We start from the raw sequence: 21154 nt of genomic DNA, 5'->3' as shown, positions 1-21154 counted from the left end.
CATCCAGAGATTGATTTTGTTTCCTTCAACAGCCAAAGTGGCTTTTGAAGATCAATATGCCCTTTGTATTGCTGCCAAAAGCAAGCAAATGTGCCAAATCATAAACTGTCTTCGGAAGAATAACTACAGGAAAGCCGGCCAGGCCCGAGGCAGCTGTCTGGCAGCCCGGCTGCTAGGAACCCGCCGCCCTTTGGAGCCGTAAATCTTCACCTTGTCGCCCCCGGGGTGACTTGGCCTCCCGGGCATCACGCGCAGGTGAGTGCCTTCAGAGGTGCAAGCTAGGGAGCCTCTCTGACCTGGTGACTCGGGTCACACGCTTGAGTAAGAATTTAAATATGCCGAAAAGCAAATAGTGTTCTCACTTTGAATTTCATTTCCCGGGGGAGAAATGGGCCCCAGCCTGTACCATCCTTTCCAGAACTGCTGGAGTGGGTCTGGTGGCTTTTCGAGGTTTCAGAGAAGGTACAGGGGGTCCCGGCAGTGGCAGAGATGTCAAATCCATGAGAGTGATTTGAAGCTTCTTTTGCAAGTAGCTAAATATGGTCTTCCATGAAGCAAATGACATTATTAAAATACTTTTCCGTGGGCATGCAGGTGGGGAGGAAAGGGAGGAGAGAAGCAGAAGCCTATCTCTCGTGAAAAGAAAACCAAGTCAACTATTTTAGCTCTCAGAATGTCCTCAAAAGAAACCAGGGTGATTTGCTGGATTTTGATAGAAATCTTAAGGAAAGTAGTGGATAACTGGCATTGAAGTAATTGAAACAAACTTTAGAGTGGGCTAAATAACTTCTGTGAACAACCACAGGGAACTGTTTTGCAACCAAAAAAGTTGTGTGATGTGTGGCTTAAGTCTCTGAAAGGACAAGCCTAGAAGTACAATCTCTGTTCTCACTTTGGGACCAGGTTAGCGTTGCTACTGGACTGGGGGTAAGTGGTGTGGAATGTGGTTTGGGCCCATCTTTCAGCTGTGTTAAATGAACCTTCTGGATTGGCATATCAGTGAAATAGAGGGGGTCTTGGATTTCCATGGTAAAGAATTTGTTTCAACTGCTGCTTATTCATTCATTCATTTATGTACTACCTAGTTAACTGTCTCCTACGTGCAAAGCACTGGGCTAGGTGAAAAAATCACCATGAAAAAAATATCACAATCTGTGACCTTAAGGTCCCAACACCAAGTTGGTAGGAGACCAATGAGTGAAGTTGATGAGGAAATCAGGTGGTCTGGAACAAAATGGGAAGAGCTTATTTGTCTTCAATAACTTATATTTTATCAGTAAAAGTTATTTGCCGAGAATGAGGTGGAAATGGTTGGCCATTTGAGGAGCACTTGAAAGATTTGGAAAGGCCACAGTGAGAAAGGTGATAGGGTGGTGGTCAACAAGGAATCTCAGAGCTGCCTAGTGGTGGAGAGGGCAGGTGCTATCAATAGGTAGCACTAATTATTTTTGAGATCAGCCTGAACCTTTCTCATAAAACTGCTACGTGGCAAATAATGACCAGGAACACATAAGAAAGTCCTGTGGGCTGGAGGCCATTGAAGATGGTTGTCCCAAAACAGGATTCTTCCGTCTTCTTAAGCAAAGATAGCTCAGGAAACACGGTTTGGGGAATAGTTTCCAGGCTTGCCAAGGGCAAAAAAGAGGTAAAAATGAACTAAGAAAAAGTCACGAGTGATGAGTCAACATCACAGAGATGAGAATAAGAACATAATCTTTCAGTGCACCACTGAGGCAGCAGAATATAGCAGAATTGTTGGGGGTTGTTGTAACTCTTCGTTTAACCTTTAGAGGAACTGCCAAAATGTTTCCGAAGTGGCAGTACCATTTTACATTTGAACCAGCAATGTAGGAGGGCTCCAATTTTACCACATTCTCATCAACACTTGTTAATTCTAGCCATCCTAGTGGGTAGGAAGTGCTATTTCATTGTGGGTTTTCATTTGCATTTCCCTTAAGGTTACTGATGTTGAGCATCTTTTCACATTGTTAACCATTGGTATATTTTCTTTGAAGAAATGTCTATTTTGATACTTTACCCATTTTTAGCTAGGTTATTTGTCTTTTCTTACTGAATTGTAAGTGTTCTTTAAGTAGTCTAGATACAGTTCCTTATCAGATAAATGGCTTGCAAATATTTTCTCCCATTCTGTGGGTTCTTTTTTCATTTTCTTGGTTTCCTCTAAAGCACAAAAGTTTTAAATTTTGATTAAATCCAATTTACCTATTTTTTCTTATTGCTGGTTTTTGCTGTTTTATCTAAGAAATCATTGCCTAACCCAAGGTCATGTAAATACTCTTATGTGTTTTTTTTTTAAGAATTTAATAGCTGTGGTTCTTAGCATTTTGGTCTGTGATCCATTCTGAGTTAATTTTTGTGTATGGTGTGAGGTAGGGGTCCAACTTCATACTTTTGCATGTGGATATCCAATTGTCCCAGCACAATTTGTTGGAAAGAACATTTCTTTCGCCCACTGAATTGTCTTGGCAATTTTGTCAAAAATCAATTGACCCTAAATGTAAGGGTATATTTCTGAACTTTAAATTGATCTATATGTCTGTCCTTATACTAGCATCACACAATCTTTACTGTAGCTTCATAGTAACTTTTGAATAGGAACTTTGGGAATTCAAATTTTCCAACTTTTGCCTATTATGGGCCCTTTGCATTTCCAAATGAATTCTAGGATCAGCTTTCCAATGTCTGCAGAAAAGTCAGCTGGGATTTTGATAGGGATTTTGCTGATGCTCTAAATCAACCTGGGAAGTATTGACATCTTAACAATAATAAGTCCTCTCTCTGATCCATGACCATGAGATGCCTTTCCATTTATTTAAGTCTTTTTGAATTTCTTTCAACAATTTCCTGTAGTTTTCAGAGTATAATTTTTACACTTTATTTGTTAAATTTATTCCTATGTATTTTATCCTTTTAATGATATTGCAAATAGAATTATTTTCTTTAATTTTGGATTGTTCATTGCTAATGTATAGAAATACAATTGATTTTTGTATATCAATCTTGTACCCTGCAGTCTTGCTGAACTCATTTTTTCCTTTTAATAGATTTCAGTGGCTTCTTCAGAATTTTTCTATACACAAGATTATGTGGTCTGCAAAGAGAGAGTGTTTTACTGCTTCCTTTCTAATCTGGATACCTTTTATTTCATTTTCTTACCTAATTGCTCTGGTTAGAACCTCCGGTAAGATGTTGAATCAAAGTGGCAAAAATGGACATCCTTGTCTTGTTCCTAATCTTAGGGATAAAAAATTCAGTCTTTCATCATTAAGTATTATATTAGCTGTGGGTTTTTGTAGGTGCTTTTTATCAGGTTGAAGAAGTTTCCTTTGATTCCTAGTTTGTTGAGTGTTTTCATCACAAGAGACATTGAATTTGTTCAAACGCTTGTCTGCATGATCATGTGACTTGTCTTTTATTTTATTGGTATGGTATGTTAAGTAAATTGATATTCCAATGTTAAACTAACCGTGCATTCATGGTTGTAATTTATAATCCTTTATTTCTGGATCTGGTTTGCTAGCATTTTGTTAAGGATCTTGGCATCTGTATTCATAAGAGAATGGCTTGTTTTTTCCTGTGATGGCTTTGTCTGATTTGGTGTCTAGACTACATAAAGAACTCTTACAACTCAATAATAAAGGACAACCCAACTAAAAATGGGTAAAGGATCCAAATAGACATTTCTCCAAGGAAAATATACAAATGGCTGATAAGAACATGAAGATGCTCAACGTCAGTAGCCATCAGGCAAATACAAATCAAAACAGTGAGATAACACTTGACACCCACTAGGATAGCTAGAATCAAAAAGTGTTGGTGACAATGTGAACGTTTAGAGTGGCATTATAAGAGCCCCAAAGTAGAAACAACTCAAATTTCTGTTAGCTGCTGAATGGATAGATGAAATGCGGTATGCCCATACATTGGAATATTAATCCTCAATGTAAAGGAATAAAGTACTGATACACGCTACAAATTGGTTGAACTTGGAAAACATTATTTTAAGGGCACAGGAGACCACATGTTATACAATTCCATTTATATGAAAGGTCCAGAATAGGCACATCTATAGAGACAGAAAGTAGATCAGTGGTTGCCTAGGGCTGTGCGGTGGGGGATGGGAGGGTGGGGGGGAGAGGATTGTGGGGAAATAGGGAGTAATTGCTAATGGAGACAGCTTTTTATTTATTTATTGTTTGGTGAAAATGTTCTAAAATTGATGGTTGCATAACTTTGAATATGTGAATAGACTAAAAGACATTGAATTTTACGCCTTAATTCACATACCATACAATTTACCCCTTTACCTCAATAAAATGGTTTTGTGTATATATAAAAATTGATTCTGTGAGCTAGACATCGTGACAAGTCTTTCACATCCATTACATTGTTTAACGGTGACAGCAACCCTGTTAGCGGGGAATATTATTACCATTTTACAAATGAAAAACACTGAGGCTTAGAGAGGTTAAGTAACTTGTCCCAGGTCATATACCTTGTAAGTAACAGATTAAAGCAGGCAGTGTGCTTGTGAAGCCCAAAATTAACCATGGATCTCTTGTAGCTGAGGAGACATCTTATTTTAGTCCAACTTACCTCTATCTACTGCATTTTTTTCCATCCTTGGTCATACTCTTTGTATCAGCATAGGGAAAGAAAAATGGAGGCTAAAAGCTATTTAAATACTGTGAGTAGCCTTTTAAATTTGTACCTAGTAAAGAAGAAACAAAATGATCGATGCCAGCTATTTAAGACGACAGCTTAACTCTCTATGTGTTTTTTCTGTGTAGACACATTCTTCAAGAGAATTCACGTATGTGAACATTTTTTTAAAAAGACTGGAGAGAAGAGCTAGTTTCAGACACTGATTTGTTCTGCAGCAAATTAAGGCAGGGGAATAAGGCTCTCTTTTCCTTTCCTAAAACTCTTGCCATCTGGTTCTCAGTGTCCCTTTAACATAGTTTTCAGGCTATGAAATTCTGTACATCTTTATGAACTCAAGAATTGACCTTTGAGAGGGAAGTCTTATTTTATTATGCTGACACCACACATCATAACTCTTATTTTGCTTGGAGATCTCATTCACTGTCATCACCAACATGTGCAACAGAGATACGTCATGTTTATGGCTAGAATATTCCTTTTATTTCCAGTTATAGTTTTCCCATAAAATCGCGACTAAAAATAATCTCCATGTGGTCATTGAATGTTATTGCTTGGAACAGAAATGCTAAAACAATTTGCTTATTTAGGATCCTGGGTGTTTCCCGACATTTTGAAGCACCTCAATCCTCCACGAAATATCTTTTCAGCCAGAGCAGTAGTGATGTAAGTCTGCGGCTTTTCTTTTCATGTATATTATGGGTTTGTGTTAGCTGCAAATATATTTGGTACTCCTCCCACGTGTATTGGAGTACACTGGGTAAATAATTCTATTTTGACTCTTCTCTCCTAGATATTTTATAGCTATGATGGACGTTCTTTCAGGAATTGTTCATTAAAAAAATAAAATTTCCCAGTGGTAAAAGGCAGGGCCTGCACATTGTACTGAGATCCAAAAACTACTTGTATGCATCTTCAAACTTAGATTTTGTCTTCTACCTATCATCTTTTTCTATATGTACAAGTTCCCTCTTGAACTGGGTAAGCAGGCTGGGAGGGAGACCTTGCCCCAGCAGACCAAGGGCAGAGAAACAGAGGGTCCTTGGAGAATCCTCAAGGTCAAGCCCTGGGAACAAAATCCAAAGGGTTGGTGGTGGGGTGGGGGAGGGAAGCTTGCAGAGGAAGAAGCAGAAAACAAAGTCCAGTAGGGAAGAGCCTGGCAGAACTAACGGGATAGGGGCAGAGGAAGGAGTGATTTCCATAAATGCAGGCAACTGTCTAAAACTTGGTACTTGTGATCTGATGCAGTGACGTGAACATGGCTCTGGATTCAAATCTTGCTTAGTAAACTAGCTCAAATAAGTGATTTTACCCCTCTGCACCTGAGCTTCTCATCTATTAAATGTGTATCTTCATGATCACATCAACACCATTACAATAACTGTCTCTTCCCAAATACCTGTAATATGCTATTTTACATAGATAATTGTGTTTAATCATCCATACAACCCAATGAGCTATGTTTTATTATCCCCATCTTGCAGATGGGGGAAACCAAAGCTCAGAAGTTTTAATTTGTTCAAAGTCCTTTCCTACAGCTGGAAAGTAATAGAAACAGGATTTTCATCCAAGTCTTTTGGACTCCATCGTCCCTTAGACCATTAGATTGGAATGACCTGGAACACGTGTAACCAGAGGAATCCTAGACTCAACTGTAGAGATGCATTAGCATCTCTGGGGATGGGGCCCAGTATCGTGCATTTGAACCCACCTCTTAGGCGACCATTATGCTCTCCATAAAAGTACTTGCTACTCAAGGTGGGGTCTGTGGTCCAGGACCAGCAGCATCAGCATCACCTGGGAGCTTGTTAGAAATGTAAATTCTCAGTCCCTATCCCAGCCCTGCTGAATTAGAATCTGCTTAGAGCTAACAGGATCCCCAGGTGATTCATGTGCACGTAAGGTTCAGTGAAGCCTGTTCTACAGGGTTGTTGTGAGGATTAAAGATACTAAATATAAAGTGTCTGCCATATCAAAAGTACCCTTTGTTACCATTCCCTTTTTTGATTGAATAGAAGGTAGTGTTCTGGGAGGGCCTGCAAATATAGGGTTAGGGTAAATACCTGTTTTGCTCTCGCCTTCCTTTTGGGTCTGTGCCCAGTGCTGTTAGGTGGTTTTCCAGTATCTCCCACCCATCCTTCCTTTCCTGAAAGCGTATCATGCTGTACTTCCTCTACCTACCCTTTGGTATGGAGTCGGAAGGTATGGGTTTGACTCTCGGCTTGGCCAATTACTGTCTGTGACCTTGGGAAAATCAATTAACATGTTTGACCCTCAATTTTTTCAATTATAAAAAGAGCATGAGGAGGGTGAAAATACTACATTTTATCACACTAAAACCTAAGAGTTAGTCCTATCTGCCACTATCGTTAGGGCATCAACTGGTGAAGTAAGCACAAAACATAGGAAGAGAAGAAAAGTATTAGAATCTGTATTTTCTTCTAAGTTTTAAACACTTCAACCTTTAAATTTATTACTCATCTGTTTTAATGACAAAAATCTGCTTTTAGAAACAGAGTAGAAATAATCTACAATAAAAAAAAATAAGTTTAGATCTAAATTCACAAAACTTAAAATTTGGCCAGAATCTTTAGGAAATTGTGCCATCCAAATTCGTGATTTTTATGGTAGTAGAAACAACAATTAAGTGACTGTTTAAAATGATGGATTACGCTTCAAGATAAGTAAGGAGTAATAAGGAGGAGTAAGACTTGGAGATGAACTTCCTCCCCACAAATACATCAGAAATACATCTACATGTGGAACAACTCCTACAGAACACCTACTGAATGCTGGCAGAAGACAGACCTCCCAAAAGGCAAGAAACTCCCCCCGTACCTGGGTAGGGCAAGAGAAAAAAGAAAAAACAGAGACAAAAGAATAGGGACGGGACCTGCCCCTCTGGGAGGGAGCTGAGAAGGAGGAAAAGTTCCCACACACTAGGAAGCCCCTTCACTGGTGGAAATGGGGAGTGGGTGGGGAAGGAAGCTTTGGAGCCACAGAGGAGAGCGCAGCAACAGGGGCGCGGGGGGGGCAAAGCGGAGAGATTCCCACACAGAGGATCGGTGCCGACCGGCACTCACCAGCCCGAGAGGCTTGTCTGCTCACCCGCCGGGGCGGGCAGGACTGGGAGCTGAGGCTCGGGCTTCGGTCGGAGCGCAGGGAGAGGACTGGGGTTGGCTGCGTGAACACAGCCTGCAGGTGGTTAGTGCACCACGGCTAGCCGGGAGGGAGTCCGGGAAAAAGTCTGGACCTGCCAAAGAGGCAAGAGACTTTTTCTTCCCTCTTTGTTTCCTGGTGCGAGAGGAGAGAGGATTAAGAGCGCTGCTTAAAGGAGCTCCAGAAACGGGCGCGAGCCGCGGCTAAAAGCGCGGACCCCAGAGACGGGCATGAGACGCTAAGGCTGCTGTTGCCGCCACCAAGAAGCCTGTGTGCGAGCACAGGTCACTATCCACACCCCCCTTCCGGGGAGCCTGTGCAGCCCGCCACTGCCAGGGTCCCGTGATCCAGGGACAACTTCCCCGGGAGAACGCACTGCGCACCTCAGGCTGGTGCAACGTCACGCCGGCCTCTGCCGCCGCCGCCGCAGGCCCGCCCCGCCCTCCGTGCCCCTCCCTCCCCCCCGGCCTGAGTGAGCCAGAGCCCCCATATTAGCGGCTCCTTTAACCCCGTCCTGTCCGAGCAAAGAACAGACGCCCTCAGGCGACCTACACGCAGAGGCGGGGCCAAATCCAAAGCTGAGCCCCGGGAGCTGTGCGAACAAAGAGAAAGGGAAATCTCTCCCAGCAGCCTCAGGAGCAGCGAATTAAAGCTTCACAATCAACTTGATGTACCTGCATCTGTGGAATACCTGAATAGACAAGGATTGATCCCAGAATTGAGGCAGTAGACTTTGGAAGCAGCTGTAGACTTGGGGGTTTTTTGTATGTGACTGACTAGTTTGTGATTTTTATGTTTATCTTAGTATAGTTTTTAGCACTTGCTATCATTGGTGGATTTGTTTTCTGGTTTGGTGGCTCTCTTTTTTTATTACTTTTTTATTTTAATAATTTTTAAAATTTTAATAACTATTTTTTAGTTTATTTTTTCTTTCTTTTTTTTCTCCCTTTTCTTCTGAGCCATGTAGTTGACAGGGTCTTGGTGCTCCGGCAGGGTGTCAGGCCTGAGCCTCTGAGGTGGGAAAGCCACGTTCAGGACATTGGACCACCAGAGACCTCCCGGCCCCATGTAATGAAAATCGACGAGCGCTCTCCCAGAGATCTCCGTCTCAACGCTAAGACCCAGCTCCACTCAACGACCAGCAAGCTCCAGTGCTGGACACCCTATGCCAAACAAGTAGCAAGGCAGGAACACAACCCCACCCATTAGCAGAGAGGCTGCCTAAAATCATAAGTTCACAGACACCCCAAAACACATCACCAGACGCAGTCCTACCCAGCAAAAAGACAAGATCCAGCCTTATGCACCAGAACACAGGCACAAGTCCCCTCCATCAAGAAGCCTACTCAGCCCACTGAACCAACCTTACCCACTGGGGGCAGACACCAAAAACAACTGCAACTACGAACCTGCATCCTGTGAAAAGGAGACCCCCAAACACAATAAGTTAAGCAAAAGAAGACAGAAATACGCAGCAGATGAAGGAGCAAAGTAAAACCCCCCCAGACCAAACAAATGAAGAGGAAATAGGCAGTCTACCTGAAAAAGAATTCAGAGTAATGATAGGAGAGATGATCCAAAATCTTGGAAATAGAATGAAGAAAATACAAGAAATATTTAACAAGGATCTAGAAGAACTAAAGAGCAAACAAACAATGATGAACAACACAATAAATAAAATTAAAAATTCTCTAGAAGGAATCAATAGCAAAATAACTGAGGCAGAAGAACAGATAAGTAACCTGGAAGATAAAATAGTGGAAATAACTACTGCAGAGCAGAATAAAGAAAAAAGAATGAAAAGAATTGAGGACAGTCTCAGAGACCTCTGGGACAACATTCAGTGCACCAACCTTAAAATTATAGGGGTCACACATATTTGACCTATAAATATCAATTAAGTCCAACTTGTTTAATGTGTCATTTAAAGCTTGTGTTTCCTTATTTATTTTCATTTTGGATGATCTGTCCATTGGTGAAAGTGGGGTGTTAAAGTCCCCTACTCTTATTGTGTTACTGTCAATTTCCCCTTTTATGGCTGCTAGCATTTGCCTTATATATTGAGGTGCCCCTATGTTGGGTGCATAAATATTTACAATTGTTATATCTTCTTCTTGGATTGATCCTTTGATCATGATGTAGTGTCCTTCTTTGTCTTTTGTAATGGTCTTTATTTTAAAGTCTATTTTTTCTGATATGAGAATTGCTACTCCAGCATTTCCATTTGCATGGAATATCTTTTCCCATCCCCTCACTTTCAGTCTGTGTGTGTCCCTAGGTCTGAAGTGGGTCTCTTGTAGACAGCATATATACGGATCTTGTTGTTGTATCCATTCAGCCAGGCTATGTGTTTTGTTTGGAGCATTTAATCCGTTTACATTTAAGGTAATTATCGATATGTACGTTCCTATTCCCATTTTCTTAATTGTTTTGGGTTTGTTTTGTAGGTCTTTTCCTTCTCTTGTGTTTCCTGCATAGAAAAGTTCCTTCAGCATTTGTTGTAAAGCTGGTTTGGTGGTGCTGAATTCTCTTAACTTTAGCTTGTCTGTAAAGGTTTTAATTTCTCCTTCAAATCTGAATGAGATCCTTGCTGGGTAGAGTAATCTTGGTTGTAGGTTTTTCCCTTTCATCACTTTAATTATGTCCTGCCACTCCCTTCTGGCTTGCAGAGTTTCTGAGAAAAGATCAGCTGTTAACCTTATGGGGATTTTCTGGTATGTTATTTGTTGCTTTTCCCTTGCTGCTTTTCATATTTTTTTCTTTGTATTTAATTTTTGACAGTTTGATTAATATGTGTCTTTGCATGTTTCTCCTTGGATTTATCCTGTGTGGGACTCTCTGTGCTTCCTGGACTTGATTGACAATTTTCTTTCCCATATTAGGGAAGTGTTCAACTATAATTTTGAACTCAAATCAGTAGAATTAGAAATGAAAAAGGAGAAGTAACAACTGACCCTGAAAAATACAAAGAATCATGAGAGGTTACTACAACCAACTATATGCCAATAAAATGGACACCCTGGAAGAAATGGACAAATTCTTAGAAATGCACAAAGTTCTGAGCCTGAACCAGGAAGAAATCGAAAATATAAACAGACCAATCACAAGCACTGAAATTGAAACTGTGATTAAAAATCTTCCAACAAACAAAAGCCCAGGATGGCTTCACAGGTGAATTCTATCAAACATTTAGAGGAGAGCTAACGCCTATCCTTCTCAAACTCTTCCCAAATATAGCAGAGGGAGGAACACTCTCAAACTCATACTGTGAAGCCACCATCACCCTGATACCATAAGCAGACAAAGATGTCACAAAAAAGAAAACTACAGGCCAATATCAATGATGAACAAAGATGCAAAAATCCTCCACAAAATACTAGCAAACAGAATCCTATAGCACACTAAAAGGAACATACACCATGATCAAGTGGGATTTATCCTAGGAATGCAAGGATTCTTCAATATATGCAAATCAATTAATGTGATACATCATATTAACAGATTGAAGGATAAAAACCATATGATCATCTCAATAGATGCAGAAAAAGCTTTTGACAAAATTCAACACCCATTTATGATAAAAACCCCTCCAGAAAGTAGGCATAGAGGGAACTTTCCTCAACATAATAAAGGCCATATAAGACAAACCCACAGCCAACATTGTCCTCAATGGTGAAACACAACCACTTCCACTAAGATCAGGAGCAAGACAAGGTTGCCCATTCTCACCACTATTATTCAACATAGTTTTGGAGGTTTTAGCCACAGCAATCAGAGTGGAAAAAGAAAAGGAATCCAAATTGGAAAAGAAGAAGTGAAACTGTCACTGTTTGCAGATGACATGATTCTATACCTAGAGAATCCTAAAGACGCTACCAGAAAACTACTAGAGCTAATCAATGAATTTGGTAAAGTATCAGGATACAAAATTCACAGAAATCTCTTACATTCCTATACATTAATGATGAAAAATCTGAAAGAGAAATTAAGGAAACACTCCCATTTACCACTGCAACAAAAAGAATAAAATACCTAGGAATAAACCTACCTAAGGAGACAAAAGACCTGTATGCAGAAAACTAGAAGACACTGATGAAAGAAATTAAAGATGATACAAACAGATGGAGAGATATACCATGTTCTTGGATTGGAAGAATCAACATTGTGAAAATGACTATACTACCCAAAGCAATCTACAGATTCAGTGCAATCCCTATCAAACTACCAATGGCATTTTCCACAGAACTGGAACAAAAAATTTCACAATTTATATGGAAACACCAAAGACCCCAAATAGCCAAAGCAATCTTGAGGAAAAAAATGGAGCTGGGGGATTCAGGCTCCCTGTCTTCAGACTCTGCTACAAAGCTACAGTGATTAAGACAGTATGGTACTGGCACAAAAACAGAAAGATAGATCAGTGGAACAGGATAGGAAGCCCAGAGATAAACCCACACACATATGGTCACCTTATCTTTGATAAAGGAGGCAAGAATATATAATGGAGAAAAGAGAGCCTCTTCAACAAGTGGTGCTGGGAAACTGGGCAGGTATATGTAAAAGAATGAAATTAGAACACTCCCTAACACCATACACAAAAATAAACTCCAAGTGGATTAAAGACCTAAATGTAAGGCCAGACACTATAAAACTCTTAGAGGAAATCGTAGGCAGAACACTCTATGACATACATCACAGCAAGATCCTTTTTGAACCACCTCCTAGAGAAATGGAAATAAAAACAAAAACAAATGGGACCTAATGAAACTTAAAAGCTTTTGCACAGCAAAGGAAACCATAAACGATGAAAAGACAACCTTCAGAATGGGAGAAAATATTTGCAAATGAAACAACTGACAAAGGATTAATCTCCAAAATATACCAGCAGCTCATGCAGCTCAATACCAAAAAAAACATCAATCCAAAACTGGGCAGAAGATCTAAATAGACATTTCTCCTAAGAAGATATACAGATTGCCAACAAACACATGAAAGGATGCTCAACATCACTAATCATTAGAGAAATGCAAATCAAAAGTGCAATGAGGTATCACCTCACACCAGTTAGAATGGGCATCATCAAAAAATCTACAAACAGTAAATGCTGGAGAGGGTGTGAAGAAAAGGGAACCCTCTTGCACTGTTGGTGGGAATGTAAATTGATACAGCCACTGTGGAGAACAGTATGGAGGTTCCTTAAAAAACTACAAATAGAACTACCATATGGTCCAGCAATCCCACTACTGGGCCTATACCCCGAGAAAACCATAATTCAAAAAGAGTCATGTACCACAATGTTCATTGCAGCTCTATTTACAATAGCCAGAACATGGAAGCAACCTAACTGTCCACTGACAGATGAATGGATAAAGAAAATGTGGCACATATATATAGTGGAATATTACTCAGCCATAAAGGAAACGAAATTGAGTTGTTTGTAATGAAGTAGATGGACCTTGAGTCTGTCATACAGAGTGAAGTAAGTCAGAATGAGAAAAATACCGTATGCTAACACACATATATGGAATCTAAAAAAGAATGGTTCTGAAGAACCTAGGGGCAGGACGGGAATAAAGATGCAGACATAGAGAATGGACTTGAGGACATGGGGGAGGCGGCAGGTTAAGCTGGGACGAAGTGAGAGAGTGGCGTGGACATATATACACTACCAAATATAAAATAGATAGCTAGTGGGAAGCAGCCGCATAGCACAGGGAGATCAGCTCGATGCTTTGTGACCACCTAGAGAGGTGGGATAGAGAAGGTGGGAGGGAGACACAAGAGGGAGGGGATATGGGGATATATGTATACATATAGCTGCTTCACTTTTTTGTACAGCAGAAACTAACAGAACATTGTAAAGCAGTTATTTTCTAATAACATTGTTTAAAAAATAAAAAATTAATAAAATGATGCCAATCTAGTTACTGGATGTGTTTTAGTTGGTATAATTGTTTTGCAAAAAGTTCTGTTTAATGTTATGTTTTTAAGTATAAACATCTCTCTTAATGCATGTTGAATAACTCCCTGTGGTACAATGTATGCATTAATTCATTAGTTCCAACATTAACTGGGTCACATCTAACAATTGTCTACTGAAATTCAACTCAGTCAGTTACTAGAGGTGCGTTTTGGGGTTGTTTTACCTTAGGAAGGACAATAGGAAGTTGCATTACTCTCAAGGTGTGCTTAGCTGGTTTTTTTTTTTCTTTTTTTAATGGTCTTTTCAGTGCCTTTTGCATGATACTCTTGGCTTTGGGTGGTATTTTGAGGAAGAGCTTGGCCCCATCTGTATACATAGCCCAGTTCCCTTCTCTCTGGAGTACGCTTTTTTAGACAACTGTCTCCTGGAGCTTTTAAAGTTCACCTCTTCAAGGAGGCCTTCATGGGCCACGGTACTGGGGTAGTTCTTCTTCTTTACATCTTCTCAGCACCCCTACTTCCTCTCTCTGAACTGATTCATTGTAGTTTCTTAGGGTCAATGCTCTCTGGATCAGTGCTTCTGCAGGGGCTATTTGGCAACATCTGTAGGCAGTTTTGCTTGCCAAACCAGTGGCGTTGCTACTGGAATGCAGGAGGTAGAAGACGGGGATGTTGCCAAATCCTCTACACTGTACAGAACCGGCGGCTTACCCCAGCAAAGAGCTATCCAACCCCGAACGTCATAGCACTGACGTTGCTCCAGGTTGATTTGCCATCCCCAGAAGGACCCCACCTTGGCCAAGCCTGCTTCGGTCACCTCTGTTAACCTAGCATGCAAACAATCTCTAGGAAATAAGAATGATTCAACAAGTGTTTGTAGAATTACTTTTAATTGATTGGAGGAACGCATGAATGAAAAAGGAGAGCAACTTTTCATTTAGTACAGCGTTAAAACATGCAGGTCTGCTTTAACCATAAATATTGGTACGAGGGAAGAGCATATCGAGTTCACTGCTCCACTCTGCTTTTCAAACTTGGGTTGACAATTAATAATGGAGCATTGGAAAAATGCATTGTTCGTGCAGTCTTGCATATGCAAAAACATAACCTAAGATGAAGCAAGATCACTGAGCTGTGAACCTGGACCACTGTGTTAACTTTTCCATCCTCTGAGTTGCTTATATAAACTGTGAACTGCGTGGCACCGTCAGCCTACATTGTGGTCCCTTGTGAAATACTCCATAAGGCAGGCATATACTCTAGGGGGTATTGTTGAGAATTTTGCTTATTATGTGACATAGTGCTTCTTATTAAGGGTTCATGGGAGAAACTGCCCTCTTGTTTCTTCTGTGCTTCTGACTTGTTTTTGTCTTAGAAATGCTGTGAATTACAGAATTGACTGTGTTTCATTTGTGGCATTGGCTACTAAGAAGCTTAAGTATAAATTTATGGCTCATTTCCTTCAAGTGTATAGGGTATTACGGTATGCTAATCTCACCCCGGCTATCTTCTTTCTTTACATTTCTTTTCATTAAGGTTTTTATCCCCCCCTTCTCCCTCCCTTCCTTCTTTCCTTTCTTCCTGCCATGCTAAATGTGTCTTATAAAAAGTGTTTTTTCTTCAAAAGGGACATTTTGAGACATAATTTCTTTAATCTGTAAGTATCTGAGTGCTTATTTTATTACAGCTGTAGCTTTTTGACAAAGAAATTTACAGTATGCCTTGGACACACAAAACTTAATCAAAATGGTCATCACGAGTAGAGACAACCAGTGTTTCTATCAGCTTAAGAGCAAGATGCATTCATGGCACTCTTCACTTGCTGTTTCTGGACCCAAGTCCCAGAAAGCATCCAAGGGATGCCCTGGAGATATCTAAGAGATGGAGGGAGAGGAGCGCTAGGTCTGCAGTAATCAAATTGTCTCACAAGTAATGCGGCCAGTTTCCTTTCTACTTAGTGCATATCATGGCTTGGCACACACTTTAACTCGTTCCTAACCTTTTGAGGTTTTGTTCAGTTCAGCTGGTTTGGCTGTCCCGTACTTAGGCTCGATGGGAGCGGGCCCTTTGCTAGTGGGGCCTCTCTAGCTCTCTCAGCCTTGGTTAAAAAAGTCATTACTATTGAAGAATAATGGATTTTTAAAATTCATCCCATTCCCTGTAAATTTGGGGATGGGGATGAGGTCTGGGACTGACAAGGATAAACAAACACTTACTTGTAATCTAACCACTGAGAGGCAGTGACTACTAACATTCTGATAAAATCTAGCCTTTTCTCCTACGTGTGTGTAAGGATCCATATGTTTTTTAATGAAAATGGGATGTTATATATATTCCTTTGCAACTGTTGGTGTTCTCTTGTTTGTGGTGGTATTATCTTTCCATGTCAGTGAACATTGTTCTACAGTTTTATGTTTGGTGGCTGGATGGTATTCTGTTGTGTGGATATATCATAGTTTATTAACCAATCTGAAATAGACATTTAAGTTGTTTCCATTGTAAATACTATTAAAGTATGGTGTGTGTGTGTGTGTGTGTGTGTATGTATGTACACACATGCTTTTTAAACAGCTTGATTCTGTGATCCAAAGTCAAAACATTTCATAACTTCAATTTAAAGTTTACTTGAGACAGAAATACAGAATTGGTCCTCATGCAGACTGACACAGCAGCGTGATTTTATAATATACATTAGCATTAATACCAGTTGAATACTCCTTCTTTATATTTAGTTGGAGAAATAATTACAAGTTGTTTAAGAAAATTAAACAATGTGGACAGCCTAATTCATCTGTGTATATAGCATACACCTGTCTAGGCTAGGTGCATAAAGTAAGTGCTAAATCTTAATTTAAAGCATTAGTGTTGTTTCTTATAGACCAAGAATTTCAGAGAGGCACTTTTCCTTTTCAAGAAGAAGGTAGGGTAAATACCTTTGAGATTGAATTTCAGTGAGCAAATTGTTGATCACAATTAATCTGCCACTTTCAGGGCAGAACAGCCCAATCTTCTTTCGTATTAAAGAACTACGAGGACTATTTTATCTTCACAAATTACGGAAAAAGAGGTAGAGATAAAAGAGAAGGGGAGGGAAAAGACAGACAAATCCCCGCAGACCCCCCTGATTTACAGGTGGGATTCAAAAGTCCTGCTGTGTGAAAAAGGCACCATTATGAAGAAACTCTCCTCAAATTACTCAGTCAGAAACAACCCAAAAGGACTAGGGTCGAGCACACCCTTTCAGGATTGTTGCGCTGCTGCAGCAAATTGAATTCACTCAGGCTGACTTCATGCTATGCCTCACTTCAAAAATGTTTTCTTGCCTGTGCCTCCCCTACCCCCCTACTTCCGGCCCCCCAACCAAATGAACTGGTTACCCTGGAAACAAGGGAAGGAAAAAAAAAATAAGTGCGGTGCTCGTAAACAGCATAGCTAAAATAAAATAGAGGAACATTCCAGGCGACTCTGCTGCTATCTTGGTTTGGGGGTCAGTTTTCTGCTTTGTAACATTTGGTAAATATCTTCTTATGTTCTAGCATAGTGTTAAATAAGAATGTAGGAATCAGAAAGCATTGTTTTAAGTGAAAGGGCTGCCTACTGAATGGGAGGAGATATTTGCAGAAGGTATATCCGATAAGGGGTTAATACTCACTGAATAGATAAAGGCACCTGGACTGTGGACATTAATTAGGTAATACTCAATCTGTAGAGAAGGGAAATAAAACATTTCCTACTTTTTTAGGTAAAATTTGTATTGGTGACTTCAGGAAAGGCAGATTAATTGAATAAAAATATCTGTTTATTTTTTATTTTATCATTTTATCCTTTATTCAGAGATCTTATCATTTGTAAGGTCTTTAGTATAAGCCAGACACTATTTTATGTGATTTAAATTAACACCACATCAAAAAAAAAAGCATTGTCTTGACGCTATGGAAAGATTGGATTTTTAAAAAGTTTTATTGGAGTCTAGTTGATTTACAGTGTGTTTCAGGTATACAGCAAAGTGAATCAGTTATACATATACATATATCTAGTTTTTTTTTTAGATTCTTTTCCCATGTAGGTCATTACAGAGTATTGAGAAGAGACCAGACAGAAAGATTGGATTTTGACGGACACATGAGTTAGTCTGAATGGGTTTTAAGACCAGGTGTGAAAAAAATTTCCCCCAAACATCCAGGAGCTCAGGAAGGACCATTTCTACCCCGTGCTGAGATTTGTAAGCAAAGGCTCTGGGAGGTTCGTCTTGTTGGGGTCTTTACTACTGTGGATTTGCAACGGGAGAGTGAGGTCAACATAAGGGCCTCGTTCTGGAAGCTCTGAGTCATTCCGTCTGCCCTCTGCTGTACCTTTTCAACTTTAGTAGCATTTTCCCCGCAGGGAGATGCTTAGAACTATGTATCTTTACCCAGGAGTGGGTGCAGTGGTGGCTGTCATGGCACCTGAACAGCTCCCACTGTCCTTCCATCTCTGACCCTGTCCTTACTGCTGGAGAAATCTGGCCTTTTATAGCACATGCTAGTAAGACCATCAAGCACATGTCAGTTGTTTTTGGATGACACTAAGATGTGGTATGTAAACGGGGCATACCATGAAGGGAACTTCGCTGTCAGACTCATTAAAAAATTTTTTTTAATTGAAGTATAGTTGATTTACATTGTGTTAATTTCAGGTGTACAGCAAAGCGATTCAGTTACTTATATATATACTTTTTTCAGATTCTTTTCCATTCTAGGTTATTACAAGGTATTGACTATAGCTCCCTGTGCTACACGGTAGCTCCTCGTTGTTGATTTTATATACAGTCGTGTGTATCTGTTAACCCCAAACTCCTAGTTTAACCCCGTCCCCACCTTTGGGGACCATAAGTTTCTTTTCTATGTCTGTGAGTCTATTTCTCTTTTGTAAATAAGTTCACTTTTATCATATTTTAGATTCCACATGTAAGTGATATCATATGATATTTGTCTTTCTCTGTCTGATTTATTTAGTATGATAATCTCTAGGTCCATCGTCAGACTATTTGTAAATTGTCTTTCTGTACCCTCTTTAGTATTAGAGTGGCTTTTGGCAAAGCTATCAAACCATTCTGACTTTACCGAAGAGGCAAATCTATGTTCAATACAAAACCAAAGGAAAAAGTCTCTCTGTCACATCCTTCTGACCTGCAGTTGACGCCAGCTTTTCTTCGGTGAGTCTCAAATAGAGGGAAATGGCCTGAAGGAAAAGTGTTTGAAGACTGTGCTGTGTGTGTCTTTGTCTGTGTACTATGTGTGTATATGTTATCTGTCCCAGCCCCAGGGCAGGACCGGCTTTCCTGTGCCGGGAGCTCGGGCTTCTGCTGGAAAGCAGGTACACAAAGCCTTCTTTAACTTGCGTGCCGTAAGCGGTGAGATGAAAAACGCCCACTGACGGTTAACAGATCTGTCCCCTAAGACGCCACTCCTCAGAACACAGCATTTGTTGACTCTGGGCGAAGCTTTTAGTATTTTCGGTGTCTAAGAAGTTTTGGCCAGTAGCCCTTCTCTGGATGGTCATATTCCTGAGCCAGAAATGTCAGTTACCGGTTTTCTTTCTTCATCTGTTCATTAAGCCTTTTGTATATTTTCTCTCTGATTCCCAGGAATTAGTGATGACGTGTGTCATTTTCATATCATTAAACTTCCTTAAAGGGGTAAAGCTGTAGTCGTTAGCAATTCTCCACTTTGTAAGGTTTCAAAGATCTGAACCAGGACGGTTCTTTATAAATGAAGTAAGCCCACAAGCTTCATTCCAAAAAGCTCATTCGAGGCAATAATTTTATCCATAACAACTTGTTAGAACAAATGAAATTGTTCTGTGTGGGTTTCCTGTCTTCTGATCCATCTGCGAATGATGGCTCTATGGGGAATCTTCTTACCTCTGTTAGGGTAATGAGAAAACAAGTTGTTGGAAGGCAGAAAGCCATGAGCTAGGAATGAGCCTGGGCAAATCCGCAGAGCAAGTGATCACTTTGGGATAAATAAGTTGCAGGAAGGGAGACTCACCGGAACCCTCGTTCCGCTGGGCTGTCAGATGATGTGTCCCTGATTGTTTTCCTAGATGCCTCCACAAGCTCTGAATCTCAGCCTTTGGGCCCAGGAGGGTCTTTCCTGGTCCATTTTTGTGCCCCAGTTGAATTGCCTGTTCTGTGGCTCCCCAGAGGCCCATATTCCCTGTAGAGTCTAATCTTCACATAGAGCTCTCAAACAGCTCTATTCTCTCTAGACCAGGGGTCCCCACCTCTCGGGCCGCAGACCCATACCGGTCCGCAGCCCGTTAGGAACCGGGTTGCACAGCAGGAGGTGAACGGCGAGCTAGCGCGGCTTCATCTGCCGCTCCCGGTCGCTCGCGTTACCGCCTGAGCCATCCCCGCCCCCAACCCTGGTCCGTGGAAAAATTGGCTTCCATGAAACCAGTCCCTGGTGCCAAAAAGGTTGGGGACCGCTGCTCTAGAGGACGGTGGATCGGAGTCTCACCAGCATCTGCCTGTGTAGTTTGGAGCCACAGGGTGGCCTGAAATGGGCTTGTTTTGGAACCTGACATTGTGTGTTTTAGAGAAGTTTGTTCTCTGAGACCCATTCTCAAAGAGAGATCGACAGATTTAGTATGAAATTGCATAGGGATCTGATTAGTGAAAATATCCCACTCCACTGTTTTTCGCTAAGTTCTTTGTGTGTGTCAGAATCTTTAATTCACACTGTATATACCTTTTCTTGTTCAGCCTTATAACCTTTTGAGGTAGGGACTATTTTCACTTCTTGGATGAAGGAACTGAGGCTTAGAAAGGTTGTCGCTTGCCCAAGTTTCCTTAGCTGGGATGGGAAGTCCATCCTGCCCACCCGTGCAACCCTGTGCATTCTTTTTTGTTTGTTTGTTTGTTTTTATTTTTTTGGTGGTACGCGGGCCTCTCACTGTTGTGGCCTCTCCCGTTGCGGAGCACAGGCTCCGGACGCACAGGCTCAGCGGCCGTGGCTCACGGGCCCAGCCGCTCCGCGGCATGTGGGATCTTCCCGGACCGGGGCACGAACACCGTGTCCCCTGCATCGGCAGGCGGACTCTCAACCACTGCGCCACCAGGGAAGCCCCCTGTGCATTCTTTCTCCGGGTTATGCTGCCTCTGTTCCACGGTAGACTGCCCAAACCACTTTTCATCTATGACTTCCTGCAGTCCTGTCCTCCACAATGCTCATCTTGCAAGACCCCAACCCTGGATTTGCCATCCTGCTCCCAAAACGGGGAAACTGATATCTGAGGGGGGGAAAACAAACTATAAAACTATGCAGGGCTTCCCTGGTGGCGCAGTGGTTGAGAGTCCGCCTGCCAATTCAGGGGACACGGGTTCGAGCCCTGGTCTGGGAAGATCCCA

The sequence above is a fragment of the Monodon monoceros genome, unplaced genomic scaffold, assembly GCF_005190385.1.
Source record: "Monodon monoceros isolate NGI ecotype Baffin Bay Population unplaced genomic scaffold, NGI_Narwhal_1 Super_Scaffold_14, whole genome shotgun sequence".
NCBI classification, from domain to species: Eukaryota; Metazoa; Chordata; class Mammalia; order Artiodactyla; family Monodontidae; genus Monodon; species Monodon monoceros.
Note: the sequence above shows the minus strand (reverse complement) of the source record.